Source organism: Rhinolophus ferrumequinum, chromosome 18, assembly GCF_004115265.2.
Source record: "Rhinolophus ferrumequinum isolate MPI-CBG mRhiFer1 chromosome 18, mRhiFer1_v1.p, whole genome shotgun sequence".
Lineage (NCBI taxonomy): Eukaryota > Metazoa > Chordata > Mammalia > Chiroptera > Rhinolophidae > Rhinolophus > Rhinolophus ferrumequinum.
Window position 1 is genome coordinate 16,826,713 of NC_046301.1, and position 16,839 is coordinate 16,843,551.

The window sequence follows — 16,839 nt, forward strand, 5'->3', positions numbered from 1 at the left end:
CACTTTGTTTCTCTGAATATAATCCCAGTTTACTCCCAAATTTGAGCCATCCTCTCACCGCACAAAAAACCCAGAATGAACATGCTGGATTTCATCTTCCCCTGGAGCCCTGAAGAGTCAGCCTGATGTGGGTGAGGCTGTTTGGCTTTGTCACTGGGGTAACTTGTACTTGGAATGACGACAGAAACACAAGAACAAAGAACAGTTCTTTGAAACTGGGATGATTCTAAAATTCCAGAGGGCCTTAGGGACCACTGAAATGGTTGCATCATATTTCATGGAATTGGAATAGAGCAGCAGAGTGATGTGCTATGCTGTTCCTACTTGGAAACATGCGGAGAAGAGAAAGAATACTTTTGCCTTCCCAGATGTAAATTTACGGAAGCGTACCCTCGGTGATAATTCCGTGAGTGTAACATGGGCTCAATATTAAACCCGTGGGTTAGAGAGTGGAGCTGCTTTGTACACGTGGGTCATCTCTTCTTCCCTTCCTCCCTCCCTTTTTCTTTTCTTCTGTCTGAACTTTTGTCTATCCTTCCTTCCTGAGAAACCATTGACGCGTCCTTACAGCTACTTGATGCTGTTGGCAAATCATTGAGACTTTTAAACAGTTTTGACTTTATGGCCTAAAAATTTCATTTCTCACTAAAATCAAGATGAGACTTGAAAGCTTCTAGTAGAAATACCCTATCATTGAAGGTCTAGACATAAATCATATTGATGGTATTATTTACTATGTTCTAGTTCTGAAGTATTGAGAAATCGTTTATTCTCGTGTCAGTAGTCATATAACCAGTGGGCTCTAATGAAATAGAAAATTCTTATTCTTTCCTTCATTGTTCTGTTTCATAATTCAAAACAACAGGACTCCAAATGATTGGGTCTCAAGAATACATTTAGGCAGAAAGAATGTGAAATTCTAAGTTGGTGTATGAAAAATGTTAGCTAATTTTAAAACACAGTTTAAAATACATATTTTAAAACGATTTATTTTGAACAATTAAAGCTAATAAAATAAAGATTAAGTGAGAATTTTCCTTCCGCACAATCTTCCTGATCTTTCTCTTTTCTCCCCACTTTCTGAAGGTCCCTCAGTTTCTCACTGACCACTTTTCCTCGGAGCAACTCCCAGCAAGGGAGGTCAGATTCCCTCCTAACTAGACCTCTGTGTCTTTCAGAGTCTTTGTGCTCCTCGGGGACAGAGATGCAGAGCTCCAAGTCTGTGATGGATCTTGAACTTCCTTCTTCCACAGCAAATGTCTGGGTATCACGTTTACAGAAATCTCAGGTTACCAAAATGCCTCATGTTTTTCCTCAGGAAACATTAGTAGAGTATTTCAGCTGTTCAGCAAATGTTAATAACCCGGTCTGCTTATTCAGAATTTTTGTATTTTCTCCAATGAATGTGTTTTCAGTCAGTTCTCTATTAATTATCACTGGTTCCTAATTTGTATTTTATCTCAGTTTTTTTGAGGTTATATTTTTACTTTCTTAAACAAGAAAACAATAGAAATGTTGCGAGGCTGAACGAAATGTTAATTTTGTGATTTATGAAAGATTACTGAGACTATTATTTCCTTATAGAATTTTTTTAATGTGATTTTTTTTTTCCCCTCTAAAATCTACGTTTGCAAACCGTTTATCTTTATTCTGTCTGAGTGACATCATAGGGTGACTATAATATGAGTTAATTCCAGGAAGCAAGGAAAAGATTACTATACACCAGATCAGCAATCTGGCCCTCTTTTATAGTACATCCTTTCAATATTACTCCCTTTTCAGCCTTATGCCTCTGGGTACGGCGTGCTGATTTCACTACTACCACTTACAGCATGAGGCGCCGGGGGTGCAAAAAAAACGTTTTCCCAAATGATTTCCAAACTCAATCCATTCTTCAGTAATTACATTTGTAGATAATGGAAAAGAAGCCATTTACGTAGTGTGCTTTTAAATCATAATTAATTGCACATGCAAATGCACTGCTAAATTGGGATGCTCAATTAGACAGCTAATTGCATCAAAAATGGAAGCGTGCCCTTAAACTGTGACATGGGCTCTGGCCCACCTTGTGCAACCTCACACTTAAAGAAGCAACTATCTCCTTTCTTGATATACTTGTAGGCATGGAAAGGGAAAAAAAGTGCCACCTGCAGAAGGTGGAAGATGTGGCCAATCGCCACTGTCCCACAGTTTACATCTGCAATACAGTTGGGCTATTTTAAACCAGATCCTCTGAAGATGAGGCACCCTGGAGATGCCAGGAGTTTTAGGGCTCTCTAAAAACATTTTACTCATGAAGCAAGTGCTATGCTTCTACAAAAAGCTCAGTTTTGAAAACGCAGGAAATATTTTCCTATAGGCCTTTATCTCTTGTAACATTTAGTATCTTGAAGCTCTGAGCTAAGTAACTAGTAGTTAAATTGGAACATTTAGATGATCATAAGCAACATTATTGCCAATAGATACATTGTCTTGTATTTGTATAGCAATGACAATATTTTAGTATCTATTTGCCCATCTCATAACTCCATGAGATGAGCAGAAAATGTACAATTATCCTCATGTTATAAGCAGGAAACTACCATTCAGAGAAGTGAGGTGATTTGTCCCAGAAAGTCAATTGTAGAAAAGGAACTACAATTTCCATTTTAAAAATCAGTATGGTGGTATTTCATGAAACTGGTGGTGAGTAGTAAAAAACATACTTTGTGAAATAAGTGAGTCTAAAATCTCTAGCACTAAATCTCTAGCACTCTCAGATAAGTTTGAAAAACTTGAGGTGATTTTGTAATTTAAATAATAAACAGTCTTAAGAGTAAAAGCACTGTGTTAGGCAGAATAATGGCTCCCAAAGATACCTATGTGCTAATCCCCAAGCCTGTGAATATGTTAGGGTTACATCACAAAGGGGAATTAAACTTACTAATCAGCTGATCTTAAAATAATAGGACCTGAAAATAGGCCCTGGATTATATGGGTGAATCCCATGTACCGTATTTCCTCGAAAATAAGACCTAGCTGGACCATCAGTTCTAAGGCATCTTTTGGAGCAAAAATTAATATAAGACCGGGTCTTATATTAATGGTCCGGCTGGGTCTTATTACATCTGTAATACAGTTGGTCTATTTTAAACCAGATCCTCTGAAGATGAGGCACCCTGGAGATTCCAAGAGTTCTAGAGCTCTCTACAAACATTTTACTCATGAAGGAAGTGCTGTGCTTCTACAATAGCTCATTTTTTGAAAACGCAGGAAATATTTTCCTATAGGCCTTTAACTCCTGTAACATGAAGTGGCAGAGGGAAATGGAAGAAGAGAGTCAGAGGGAGATGTGACTCCAGGAGAAAGGCACAGGCAAATGCAACATTGCTGGCTTTGGAGATGGAGAAAGAAAGCTATGAGCCAGGGAACATGGGTGACTTCTAGGACCTAGAAAAGGCAAGGACATCAGTTCTCCCCTAGAGGTACCAGAAAGGAGCACAGCCCTGCTGACACCTTGGTGTCGGCCCCATGAGCTCTGGCTCAGACTTCGGACATCCAGAATTATAAGATAAAAATTTGTGTTGTTTCCAGGCACTTAGCTGGGGGTAATTAGTTATGACAGCAAGTAGGAAACGAATACAAATTGTGTCTAAAGTGTATACAGCTGAATGGCAAACAAATATTTGTAAAATAAACAAAAGATGTCTCCTAAATGTTGTGACTATATCAGGGTGATGTAACTACAAATGGCATTTGCCTCTCAATCCATCTCACTCCATTAGATCTCAAAAACCATTCCAGACCTTTTCCTGAGAGTGTACTCAAATTACTGCTATTGCTGGTTAAAGGAGATTCACAAGCTTTGCCAACGCTTTTGTGTTTTTTTTTTTTTTTTCTTTTCTCCATTTTACCCAGATAAGGCTCATCAGGCTCAGTCAGTAAAGGTCCACTGCATGTTGATGTAAACTGCTTTGAGGGCTGACTCTCTAACTCTTTTTTGGACATCAGACTTAGTATTTTGAATTGATTTCTTGATAAACGTAATATAACATAAAAGTTGCATGAAGGTATAACAAGTGAGGGGAAAGAGCCTGATTTGGTTTTAGTTAGATCAAGTTGCACCATGAAATGAACCAGGTTGTGTCCCAGACAACTACTGTTGGAGTAAAACTTGGCCAGTAACAGAACTTGATCGATTCTGAGACAGTTAGGCTTTCATATTAACATATTAGAAATCAACATTCATCATAGAACCAATGGCATTTTACCACCACTCCCAGCCTGGTGCATGTGTACAACTTGGCCATAACTGTTCTTATTTTCATCACTTATATTAACTTACTAAGATGTGCAACATTCCTGCTGCAGGTCACATGTAACTGGCATCAAATGAAAAGTGAAAATGTAAGCAAAAAGGCAAAGAAACTGTGCAGCAGGACATACATTTGTTCTTAGTGAAACAAATATTAATTGCTGGCAGAAAAACTGAAATTATACATTCGTTTTTTTTTGGCAAAGTAACAACCAAGGAAGTGAGAAAGAAAATACTGACAAATTGTGAAGCTGTATTATGTTTTCTTAATGGGACATATGCAAAAGGATTACCTATTATATTCCAAGCAATGTAATTGAAGGCAGGGGAAATTGACAAGTTCCTCAGAAGAAATGAAAGAAATTTCAAGGCAATGTGAGTAATTCATGAATTGTGCAGGACATTCATTAAATCATTGAGTCATAATTTAATCAGTAGAATTATTTCCTGGTACAATTATTGAGATCTCAGATTAGGTAAACAATAATAACAAGTAGACAAATGGATGAATAAGATGGGTGATTTAGTTTATATCTTGCTCCTATAGCATGAGACAGAGGCAGTTTAAAATAGAATATGGAATCATTTGCAATCATTATAGATTAGGTTCTACTCCTCAGCCTTATTACATAGTAAATAGGGCAAGGTAACTTTTCTGAACCTCTATTCTGATATATAAAATGAGAGAATAATATTTACTTAAGAGTTCACATTTAGAGCTCTTCCTCTGCAGTCACAAGGAATATCTGTGGGTCAGTCTGACCTCCCAAGGAATTCCGGATCAGAGCCAGTTTCACACTGTGACCGTGCACTTGTTAGCTAACTTCTCAGTTCCTGTGGTAGTCAGCCCCCAGAGGCCCTCAGTGAGCCCTTGTGTAATCCCCTCCCTCACTGGACAAGGTTTCATCTGTGTGACCAGTGGTGTATGGCAGACAAGATGTTAGGTCGCCTTTGAAAACTGCGGCTTCTGTCTTAGGCAACATGTGCTTTGGGGGAAGTTGGCCTGCCTTGTCTTGGGGTTCCCCAGGCAAGCCTGTGGAGAGGCCCGCATACAAGAAGCTGAGGTTTCCGGGGAATAGCCATCCGAGTGAGTCTTCTGAGAAGCAGAACATGGAATTCCAGTTAAAATGTAATACAAGCCCAGGTGATTAAAACCCCATGAGAGACGCTGAGCCAAAATCATCTAGCTAAGCCACTCTGGGGTTCCTGACTCATAAATCATGAGATAACACTTGTTTTTGTGTGTTAATCCAGTGAATTCTGAGGTAATTCTTTTACATAGTAATAAATAACTAATACAGTCTCATCTAAAAAGTGAGGTTAAAGAGCCTGTTGTAAACTATCAAATATCAATACAAATTCTGATTACTATGATTTTTTCCCCAAGTCCATTTCCTCAGGTAACCTGAGTGCTCTTAGACTTGCTATTAATTCAGAATAAGCCACCAAGAGGAATTGTATCGAGGTCTCCAAGATTAACCCCCGCGTTTAATGATTTGCTGGAAGGGCTCACAGAACTCAGATAAGTTTCCATACTCGTAGTTATGGTTTATTACAGTGAAAGCATACAGATTAAAGTCAGTAAAGGTAGAAGGTGCATAAGGCAGAATCCAGGAGAGACCAGACGCAAACTTCTGGTTGTCCTCTCCCAGTGGAGTTGTATGGATAGCACTTAATTCCCCCAGTAACAATGTGAAATAAGATGTACAAAGTATTGTCACGCAGGGAAACTTCTCTGAGTCCTGGTGTTCAGAGGTTTAATTGGGGATCAGTCCCGGAGGCACAGAGCACTCATGTGGCTGACCTTAGCTACTCTCCAGCTTCTGCAGAAGTCAAACTGGTACAGTATGGCCCAAGGCCCCTGCCATGTATGAGATTGTTAGCATAAACTCTCTGGCATGGAGCAAGGCTCAAAGCCCCTACAAAGATATCTTATCAGGGAGGATATTCCTAGGGCTTTGAAGTAATCTCCCAGGAGCTGGTAATGACCGGTCCTTTATTTGGAATGTACAGGGTTTGATCTCTCCAACCCTGTTGAGTTAACGCTTGACTTCAAAGATATGGTCCTATAGATTTATCGGTCTGCATTTATTCCTTCATCTATGCTACATCCTCACCAGACACTCTGGTCTACCTCTTATTTCTACATATGATGGGGGCAACTTGGAATTATGCTATTTTCATGCCTTAAGGAAACATCTGGATGGCTTTGGTATGCAATGGAATGAAATTACAAAAAAACTCCATCTTTTTGCAGAGAACCACTGGGAAAGGTCCAGGTGTCATACCTATAGCCTCAGGAGAGCTGGGGTGGTGAGCTGGTTTCAGTAGCCCAGCAGAAGAAAGGAACACACTCTTGTGCGAAAGCTGCAAGCATCAAGGTCAGGGCTTGGCGTTCTTGTCTTTTTTCTCCCCTGGTTAGTTGTGTAATTTTGTGGCTTTGTTTGAAAATTAATCATGGTTGCAAATTAAAAAAAAATAAAAATAGGCTCAACATATATTACATTTAAGGCACTGTGCTTTTGGTAAGAAAAAAATGATGACGCATGCTTTAAATATTTTTCTTAGGAACTGGAGGAAGCTTTGCAAATTTTTGAGTCAGACACTGGTGCGATTAAATCTGATCTTTGAATGGAGTAACGTATGGAATGGATTGGAAGTGGGAGAAAGTGAATAAGCCAAACTGTTAGGTCAGTACCATCCTCAGTGAGATTGTGCCAGCGAGGAAGAAGGTAGGAATGGATTCTGGGTAGGCAACCGGAAAGGATGGCTAGTTTCACTGTGAAATCATGAGGTTAGCGTTTTAGCAGCCCTAGTTTAGGAAATTGCAAACGGAAGTCAAAGGTCCAAACTCAGTTCCATATCTAAGTTATTAGACATTTTTAAGGAAACACACATTGGTCTTCAATCAAAGTAAAAGGAAACATGCTCCCCCCGCCGCTGACCTTTTTTTCCCTTTAGCCTAAACAATTCAATTCATCTACCGTGTTTCCCCGAAAATAAGACCTAGCCGGACCATCAGCTCTAATGCATCTTTTGGAGCAAAAATTAAAATGAGACCTGGTCTTATAGTAAAATAAGACCGGGTACAATAGAATATAATAATATAATATGATATAATACCAGATCTTATATAAGACTGGGACTTATATGATATGATATATGACATGACATGATATAATATGATATAATATAATATAGTATAATGTAATATCGGGTCTTATATTAATTTTTGCTCCAAAAGATGCATTAGATGGTCCAGCTAGGTCTTATTTTTGGGTAAACACAGTAAACTCAGTCTTTTAATCTGATTGTATTTTGTTTCCAATCTGTGTTGTTATCTTTCAACCTTGCTGCTTTTTCTGTCCCTTTTTATCCTCATCTTCCTATTTGGACTTTATCTTCAGCATTTTTTCTGTGCTGGCTCTTCTCAACAATTGTTCCATATTTTCCCACTGTCCTCATATGTCCACTGCATGCCTCCCCAGGTAAACGCCTCAGCTCTCTCATTTCCAGGCCCCTCTTCCTTGGACTGCTGGCAAATCCATGTGTTTTATACCACCTATACGGGGCACAGTCTTAAATCTTGAGACAATCCACTTTGTATTTGAAGCTGTTTGTTTCCTCTGTTCCCATCGGGTGAACTCGCCTGCCTTTAGGTGTGTCTCTACAGAGGCTTTATTAGGATGAGGAAACTGACTTGTGGCCAGAGGCCCTATGTGGCCCCCACACGAAACTTATTTATAGGAGTGATTCACTTCCCACCTTCCAGATTCCTGTTCTGCGAGCATAGACTTTACATCATATATTTCAGCCTCTGGCCACAAAAATGCCTTTTATCAGCTGCACAAAGAATGCAAGGTTATCCCCATAAGTGGGGCTTATGTATGGATGCAAGAAGAGATAAAGCAGAGACTAACTGGTGCTGCCCAAGTGCAGCCTGAATGAAATGACACAAGGAGCCGCGTGGCTCGCAGGTCAGTGGGGTGGCTGGCTTTCTCCCTGGGAGAGGAGTCCAATGTCCACGGTGTCACATGCCTGTCAGGGGCCCACCTTCCCCCCTGCTCCAGCCGTGTCTCCTTGGCTGGGCAAAGCCTGGATGCTTTCCTGTGTTTTGGATCAGGAAAATGTAAAGCCACTGTGGTGGTTTTCAAAGATAAGCAGTCACCCTGTCGGGCTTCAGATGGCATAAAACTACGTGGTGTCATCTGTTGCAAAGGGGTAGCCACTTTGAGCATCTAGAACTTCCTTGAGTATAGTCCTTTAAGAGATCAGCTCATCATCCCTGACCACATGCTTTGTCTTAAGTTGTCTCCTTGGTTGCTGGATCACTGCTTCCAACACGAACATACTTTCCTCCCTCTTGTAACATACCCTCTCTGATACCCCTAAAGTTATTAAGTAGAACAATCCTTAGAATTCCAAGTAATTTAATGCTTGATTTGAGGTACAGCCAGGAAGCAGAGTACTGAGATCAATAGACTCTACTCCTCGCCTCATCTTAGCAGAGCGCACCTCCGTGAAATAAATGGCAAAGCTATCTCATCAGAGCTATAAAGGAAAGCTCTGGATACTTGAGAAGGAAGAAAACACGGAACTTTAACCTCTTAAAAGATGGCTAAGAAGCTTGATTAGAGTGAGCATAGGTCCTGATTTGCTTAGGACAGAATCTGCTTATAACTATTGCACTGGATTGATTACTTAAAGCACCTCTTTTACTCTAAGAAGTATCCTGATTCAGATGATAAGTTATATGGTGCCCCTAAGCTTATCTAGCAGGTGGCCCAAATGGTTACCCTCAGAGAACTGAAACACAGGTGGAGAGCTCTGAAAATACGCAGAGGCATGAGACCCAGAAGTCCCTGAATGCTGCAGGGTGAGACTCGGCAAGTAAGGTCAATGCTGCAGAAAGAGCAGGAATTCTGACTGGACAGACACGATCAAATGGAGTGATGAGGAGGTCACTGGTGACTTCCCGGGAGCAGCTTCTGAGCATTTGTGAGGCAGAGGTTGTAATTTCAACGGAAAGGGAAGTGAGTTAGAGGTTCCGCCCTGGCCACCTACACTTTCGAAAAATATGAGTTAAAGGGAAGAAAGGAATAAAAAGTGGGACAAGTATATAAATGAATTGATCCTAAAAAAAGAGAAACAGAAATGCAAAAGGCTGTTAAACATACGGGGAAAAGCTTAGCATAAAAAAGTAATTGAAATTAGAATTATGCTACAATATTTTTAACTGTCGTACTGGCAATGGTGAGAGCAAAGAGGCACTGTCATATCACTGTTGGTAGAGAATAAATGATTATAAACTGAATGGAGAGGGGCTTGGCAATGTGTCTGAATATATAAAATGGAAGTTCCATTTGACCTAGAAATTTCTACTTTCAGAAATTGTCCTACAGATATTCTTGCATTAGTACAGAATGAGTTTATATGAGGATATTTATTACAGAATTATTTGTGATGTCAAAATATTGGAAATCACTTAATGCCTTTCAATAGGGAACTGGATAAATAATAATAGAAAAGCGTTGAGTGCTTAGTATGTATCAGATGCCATTTTAAGTGTTTTATTTGTATTGACCATTTTATTTTCTCTCAATAAACCTGTTAGGTCAAATGACAACTACCCTCCTTTTATCGATGAGGAAATTGAGGCACCAAGAGGTAAGTAACTTGCCCAGGGTAATATAGCTAAGAAAATGGTAGATCTGGGATTTGAACTCAGAGCTTAGTCTTATAATCATCAGTATAGACATGCCGTGTTCTCCAAAGGAATGAGGTCTTTTATTGTTTGCCTTGAAAAGAATGAGGAAGACCTATATGTTCTTACATGGAATGATCTCCAAGGCATAATTTTAAGTTAAAAGAGGATGGTGCAAAACACTGTGTTTAATATACTCTCATTTGCATGAAAACAATGCATTTATACTTATGCAGAGACTTCATCTGGAAGACCATGCAAGAAGTAGGGGTTGTCTTCGAGAAGACAGTTGGTGGCTGCAAGACAGAGGAGACTTACATTTTGCTGTACACTCTTGTATCTTTTGGATTTTATACTGTTTCTATTACTTCTTTAATTTTTAAAACTTGTACTTGACATATAATATTATATTGGTTTCAGGTGTACACCATAGCGATTTGACACTTATATACCTTATGAAGTGATCACCACCGTGAGTCTAGTAACCATCCACCACTGTACAAAATCATTATGATGAAATTGACTAGATTCCCTATGCTTACATTATACCCTTGTGACTAATTTCTTTTATAACTGGGAGTTTGTATCTCTTAATCCCCTTCACCTTTTTCGCCCAACCTCCCACTTCCCTCCCTTCTGGCAACCACCAGTTTGTTCACTGTATCTATAAATCTGTTTCTGTTCTGTTTGTTCACTTGTTTTGTTTTTCTAGATAAAATTATTTTAAGAGTAAAAAGAAAATAATGGTGATACAGAAACAATAAAATAAGATACAGATAATAATGACAAGATATAGGGGAAAGTTGAACAAACCTGGGCTGGAATAGGACATGGGCTTAAAGAAAAGGAACGCGTTGGAGCAACATGAGGCTTCATAGAAATACCACGTTGTGTTTAACTGAGTAAAATACCTGTAAGATGAGATCTACTCTCTTCACAAATTTTTAAGTATACAGTATAGTATTGTTAACTATATGCACATTTTTACAGCAGATTGCTAGAACTTATTTATCTTGCATGACTGCAACTCAACACCTATTTGTGTTAGTCAGTTCAGGCTTCCATAACAAACTACATTAGACGGGATGGCTTAAACAACAGACACTGATTTTCCCATAGTTGTGGAGGCTGAAGGTCTCAGATCTGGAGCAAGAAGCATCATGGGTTTCTGGTGAGGTCTCTCTTCCTGGCTTATAGGTGAGAGTGAGAGAGTGAGAGAGTGAGAGAGTGAGAGAGTGAGAGAGTGAGAGAGTGAGAGAGTGAGAGAGAGAGAGAGAGAGAGAGAGAGAGAGATCTTTGGTCTCTTCTTAAGAAGAGTTTTCTGGATCTCTCTTGTTGGTGGTCCCCAGGCTTCTAGAGTACGCTGGTCCCATCAGCTCCTTGGGTTGGGAAAGACAGAAATTACTGCCCCCAGCAGTCCGTGAAAAGTTGGAACATTGGACACATGTCCTAACTCTTTTCCTACCCAAGGAGAAGCTGGGAGTTGGGTTTTCTCTCCCACTCTTCTCCGGTGGAGCAGGGGAAGGCTCTAGTGAGGGAGCGTGTGTTAGTCCAAACCTTTGCCTTTGTTCCCAGGAGCTCTCAACCTGATGTCCCGTTCCTGTCAGCACTTCGATGCAGGCCAAATAAATGCATCCCTTGGGCACAGAAATTCTGAAAATTCTCAGAAAAAGAATGAAATAAATCCAAAAATATTGAAAAGGACTCACTGTGCTAGTCCTGACCGTTGCACACAGAGAATCTGTAATAATGCTAAGGATGTCTTAAAGTTGAAGAGAGAAGTTGTGAATCATTGGAAGCAGAGTAAACAACTGGAAATGGCAGGTGGGAATAAGGCTGTCTCCTCTTCAGTTTTTGATGCATAAGAATTGGGGTGGGGAGAATGTCCATTTCAAAATGTCTTTAGAGGTTAAGGAGAAGTGATTTTCTCAAATCTTGTTTGAGTCAATGTGTGTTCCACTGACTCCAGAGAGCTCAGAGCAAGTGGCCATGGAGTGTATTTAAGGTAGGAGGGAATACATTGATGAGGAAATAAGAAAGTGATGAGAGTTAGGAATGAGTCCACCAAGAGCAAAAGTGATGTGTAGAAGAAGTTCCTTGGCGCTAATAATCGTGGGTCATGAATTGCTAGAGGTTAGAAGCTGGGAGGAGGCTGAAAGGGTAGGATTGCTGAGTTGAAGACTATTTAGATATATGTGTGAAATGAACTCATCCCAAGGTACCCATTGGCAATAATGCTGCTCAAAGATGTACAATCCTGGTGCTGACTTCTTAGTACTTAAGATTTCTTGGGCTTCGGTAATGGTGATTTTGATGGGACAAGATGACGGAAGCTTAACAAATTTTTGTTCCCCAAAAGTAGAAATAATATGAAGGAACTGACCTGGCTTGCCTGCTTCAGAATTAAAGTGGGACCTTCCCGTCAGCCTCCTCAGTTTAGGCTGTCTCCCCAGCCACCTTGATGTTGAATCTGCCTCCATCCACTAATCACCAATGCTTTAAAGCCAGCTCAGAGAACTTTCTTGTGTTACCACTCCAGGCTTTCAGATCTCAAATTACGATGATAGGGTTCTAGGTAAAATTTTTATTTGTAAAAGGAATATGACTACATCATAGAAATTCTAAAAAAAACAACACCTCTGATTTATTCATAATTTACTATCTTAAGAATCACTGATATAATTTTGGTATATTTTTTCCAGACATTCATATTTTTATATATTTTTGATTATACAGTAAATTTAGCTTTGTCATTTGCTTTTTTATGTGTTAACTTACGGTCATCATTTTCCATTATTGCATAAAATTGCCTTCATTTACCACTCTTTAACAGTTCTCTAACATTACACATCATTACAGGTTTTCACTTCTGTTAATATCAACACTGAATATCTTTGTACATAGGACTTTTTCTATATGTTAGGTTATTTCTCTAGGGCAGTATCTCAAATGCAGATTATTGTGTTTAAACAGTGTAACATAATGCTATTTTTTTTTATTCTTATTAGTGGTTCTGGTAAACACTGTAAGCACTTTTTTTTTTTTTAAATTCTATCTCTATATCTGAGGTTGGCATTTTAACCCCATTTCTGGATAGAGAATCATAAACTTAGACAGGTGAATTAGCTTACTTAAGACCACACAGCTGACAGATGGATGAAATTGGGTATGGAACCCAGAGTAGAGAACCAGAGTAGAGAAGCTAAAACCTTGTATAAATTGCAACCCAGTAAAGAAGGTGGATGTGGAGTTTGCTGTTGAGATCTGCCGTTTCAATGCTCTTTAAAGGGGAAAACCAGCCTTTTGACCTCAGTGCCTTTCTATTCTGTATAAGGAATCTAATAGACTCTGTATGCCCCTAGAATAATATCAAAACATTCACTTTATCATTCATTCTTTTTAACTGACAAGATTGTGATATTAACAGCTAAAATAATATTAACAGCTAAAATAGACATATTAGCCATTAAGGTAGATTTAATTATTGGTTTAATGGATGACTATGTATGTCAAACCAAAAGCTTTAAGGACTACATCTTGGGCTCACTTAATTCACTGATGTCCTTTTTAATCATAGATATCTTAAAGATGTAGCTCCTTCAATTATTAAACTTCTGCTCATAAGGTGAACTAAATAATAATTATAGATTTCAACAATGGATCCCAACCAGTGTAAATGTTAAAGTGCCATGGTTAAAATTAAGCAAAAATGTTGAATGATATGGTCAAAAAAATGATATATCTATTTTTAAATGGGGGCCTCATCATGTAGCTATGGATAGATAAATCAAAATTCCAGAAGTGCATTATGGATAGAGAACAAAAGTACCCAGGATTTTTTTCTATAGAAACTATTATCTGTACTTTAGTTACAAAGCAGAGTCAACTCTTGCCCAAGAATCTGTTTCATTCTGTTTAATCTCTAACCAGTATTCCATACATTAGTGATGAGTCCAAAAATATGATCTGAAACCAAACCTATAGACTTTCAGTTTTTTTTTGTTTTCTTTTTTCTGATTTCTCAGAGGGATTCAGCCGAAACAGAATGAAATTCAATCTTATAAAAAGGATTTTAGAAGCATCTGCAGTGGACTGAAATAATATGGGAGGAATGAAAAAAAATAAATCATTCACCAGAAAAAAGAAAGAATAGGCTTTTAAAATCCTAACAGGAAAATATCCTGCTGCTACCTAAGAAATGGGTCATTAAGCTGGGCCCCACTCTTGGGGGATGTTATTCCTTCGTCTTTCTAGAACACATGAGCCTGAGGTAGACTTTTCTTTTTTTGTTTAGCAGACCTGATGTAATTCTGTTTAAGTCTAGAAGAGACTAAGCTTTCTCTGCTGTTTGCTAGCTTCTTTCTCAAGGTGCCTTTACTTTAATTTACTTACTTGAGATTTTTATAAGATTGTACAGGTAAACATTAAGGAACAAAGTTTGAAGAAAAGGAATCCATAATGCTTATGAACGTTTAAATAAAGATATGTATCCTATATCAAAATACAATGAAAAGTCTTTGCAATTTAAAGTGGATACACAGCAAATGTCCCTTTAGAAAATACATGTGCTCTGCAAAGAGCTTTTCCAATACGTTGCACTCATATTTATCAGAACTGACTGAACACTCTGGGTTTGACTTTGTCACTTCACAGGCATACTTATAAATGTAGAAATATAGCTGCTGATGTATTTTGAACAGATCACATAGGTTTATATTGTTAGAGGGAATGGGTAGCAAGGCCTGGAGGAAGGGTGGGAATCAAGCTGACTATAGGTCCACCCCCAAGAAGGCATATCGCAGCCAGAAAAGTAATCCAAGTGGGAAGTGCCCTCCCATCTTTAGCCAGCCTGATATACAAGGCCAGGACTGGGCATAAGAAATAAAGGAGGACTGATAGCTTCTGTGCCATCCGCTCAGTCCATGTTCAGTTGTTCATTTGGGGTTGATTTGACTTGGTGCAATGCCTTGACTTTTAATGATTATAAGAACTAGGTTCATTTGACATATATCCAGGTATAAACCATGCTAAAAAAAAAAAAGCAAGATTCCTTGTCAGCTTCAAAACTGAGGCTGTCTGAGTTAATGATAAGAGATACAGAAATCATTTCTGTCACGGTAAATGTAGGTACAATTCAAAGCTTCATGTCAGGAACCAAATGATTTTGAAGGATAAATCTTCTTTCCTTTCTCTGTACTCAGTCTAATCACTGGAAAACCTTCACCACTTACAAACAGTCAGGTTGGATAAGGTGTACACAAACCGATGGCCCTGAAGCCCGGTCATCCCACACAATTGGACTATTCGTGGGGGACGCCAACAGTACATTATTGGTTGTATACATAGCTTTGTTTCTATGAAAATTTTATAGAGAGGAGCTTCTGTGTTAAGCTCTGTATCAATTAATATTGATATTACTTAAATGCCATTGAAGTGGGGGAGGGAATAAACTATTTTATTGAGATACTCTGCCAAATGTAAGGTTAATTTTTATCCCATGTGTCAATTCTTGATTTCTGGAAATAGGATGCTAGAGACAGAATTAGAAGTTTGAGATGCTGATTGGGAAAACACCTATGAAGGCTATGGGGAGAGAGAGGAGGGAAAGAAAACAGAAGTAGGCAGAGAAAGCCATGAGATGACATTCAAGTGTGATGCTTGCCAAAGGAGAGAGGAAAGAAAGGAGGACTGGGTCAGAAGAGTCTCTACCTGCAGTGCATCTCTGAGAAAGTCTAAGTCAGGCCAGTGAGGAGCCCCCAGGCAAAGATTGCTCCTTACAGGAGACTCACATCGAGTAGGACCTGGCTGGCCCTAGGTTGTAGCCATTCTCATTCGTTAGCTGTGAGCAGCCAGGGAGCAGTGTAAACACGGCAGTGGATCCTAAAAATGTGGCAGCTGGGTCACTCTTGAAGGGAGTTCATGTACCTCCGTGACTGACTGTGTCATGCGTGGTCTCAGCTCCCGCTCCCCGCATAAGAACGCAGGACATGGTGAGGCCAAAAAGGAACACCCACGGAGCCATAGGTAGGGGAGTCATACCACTATAGCCTCGCTGGCGGCTGAGTTGGAGACAGAAGAAGCAGGAGCCACACGATCCGCAATCCGCCATCCGCTTCTCTGCCAACCAACCAACCCCCTTGCTAACAGCAATCCGTCGTACTAACTGAAATCCGCGCTTGCTAGCTTAGCCATGGCAGTTATATCAGTGGCTAATGGCTAACCAGTAACAGCTGATGGCCAACTAGTCACAGCTGATGGCCGTCTACTTCCCCAGCCAGCACCTTTACACATGAGGCAAAAAGTATGGAAACTGCTCTCTGGGACTCTGTCCCCACACTCCCGCCCTACAGGGTCTCACCTCACAATCTATGAAACAAGCGTCTTCCGCGAGGGGCCCTGTGCCGTATTAGCCTATAGGTCCCTACGGGTGGAAAGAAATAGTAGTCTTAGGAACTAACAATGGCAAATCCCTTCCATCTGGGAGGATACATGCTAGCTTTTTGTACTGGGAAAGAAGAGTCACTGCCACCGGCACCTTCCCCAGTTTGTGGCAGTGCTTGGGGTCCCTTGCATAGTTTAAACATGTAACAGAACAGGGGACCCCATAATAGGACACAGCAAAAGCACACAGGTTCCCTGCAAAATCATCCTGGCATCGGGACCTCCATATACCAGTATCTTGTGATGGCTACTCGTCCACTACCCCTGGCGTCACTTGCAAATCATGGGTCAAACCAGCTCCCCATGGGGCTATCAGGCCCAACCACCGACAGTGGGGGCTTTTGACCCACCACTGCTGCCATTCCCTGCTTTCAAGCATGTAGGTGCTGGCAGCAAAATG

At 39.8% G+C, this 16,839-nt stretch overlaps 1 long non-coding RNA gene across 1 annotated transcript; it reads left to right on the forward strand.

Annotated features, from left to right (window-relative positions):
• Window positions 1-287: 287 nt before the first annotated feature.
• LOC117038220 (uncharacterized) lies at window positions 288-10,622 on the forward strand. The gene is made up of 6 exons (XR_004425645.1): window positions 288-406; window positions 1,179-1,288; window positions 6,552-6,675; window positions 6,863-6,984; window positions 9,909-9,961; window positions 10,235-10,622. It is a non-coding gene; the product is annotated as an uncharacterized LOC117038220 (long non-coding RNA).
• The last annotated feature ends 6,217 nt before the right edge of the window (window positions 10,623-16,839 follow it).